The sequence below is a fragment of the Mandrillus leucophaeus genome, unplaced genomic scaffold (assembly GCF_000951045.1).
Source record: "Mandrillus leucophaeus isolate KB7577 unplaced genomic scaffold, Mleu.le_1.0 Scaffold107, whole genome shotgun sequence".
In the NCBI taxonomy this organism is placed as follows: domain Eukaryota; kingdom Metazoa; phylum Chordata; class Mammalia; order Primates; family Cercopithecidae; genus Mandrillus; species Mandrillus leucophaeus.
The window spans coordinates 1,343,775-1,345,048 of NW_012098876.1; positions in this window are offsets into that span (position 1 = coordinate 1,343,775).

Here is a 1,274-nt window from a genome sequence, read left to right on the forward strand (position 1 = left end):
AGCAAGACCCCATCTCAAAAAATAAAAAATAAAACAAATAAGAAATTACTGATAGGGAAGGACTTTGTAATTTTGTTGTCTTCTGTATGTCACATGTCCCTCATTTCCTCCATTACTGCCTCCCTTTGTGTTGAGCTTTTTTTTTTTTTCCCCTTGTAAAACCAGATTTAATTCTCATTTCCTTTATCTGTATTCTAGGACTATTTTCTCTGTGGTTAACACAGAGATTACATCAGCAGCTTAAAGTTGTAATAGTCTGTTATATTGATACCAACCAATTTGTCCATGTATTTACTTTTACTATAGATCTCCATATTTTTGTATGGCTTACAGTTACTATCTGAAGCATGTCATTTTAAATTTTAGGATTTCCTTCAGAATTTCTTGAAGGGCAGCTCTAGTAGTAATGAACCTGCCCCCAGCTGCTTCTTTCTCTGAGAATGTCTTAATTTCTCCCTCATTTTCGAAGGACAGTTTTGTCAGATATAGAATTCTTTGTTGAGACTTTGCTTCAACTTTAAATATATCATGGCACAGCCTCCTGACTACCAAGGTCTCTGCTGAGAAATCTGATGATAAGTTTATTAAGGATTGCTTATATGTGACAAGTCGTATCTCTTGCTGCTTTCAAGATTTTCTCTTTGGCTTTTAACAGTTTGATTATAATGTGTCTAGTGCAGGTCCCTTTCACTTTATCCTACTTGGAATTTAATGAAATTCTTGGATTTGTAGATTCATGTCTTTCCTCAAATTTGATGTTTTCTACCCTTCTCCCTCTTGCTGCCTGTCTTTGTTCATTCTGGAGCTCCCTTAATGCATATGTTGGTTTGCTTGATGGTGTCCCTTAGGTTCTATTCACATTTCTTTATCCTTTTCTCTTTTTTGCTTATCAGAATCAATTTCCAGTGACCTAGGTTTATGACTCTTTCTGAGTCTACTAAACGTCTCTAGTCAATTTTTCAATTGTGATTTTTTTCAGCAATTTTTTTTTTTTTTACTGATACATAATGTTTTACATATTTATGGAGCACATTCATAGAATGTGTAATATGAGTATCTGTGGTATCTGTCAGGTTGAGTATTTTTCATTTCTATATGTTGGGAATATTTCAAATCCTCGCTTCTAGTTATTTTGAAATATACAAAATATTATTGCTAACTATAATCATTCTACTCTAATAGTGAACATTAGGATGTATTCTAAGTCTGTACCCATTCACCAACCTTTCTTCATTTCCCACTCAGACACTCCCCACATCTGGTATTCTATTCTC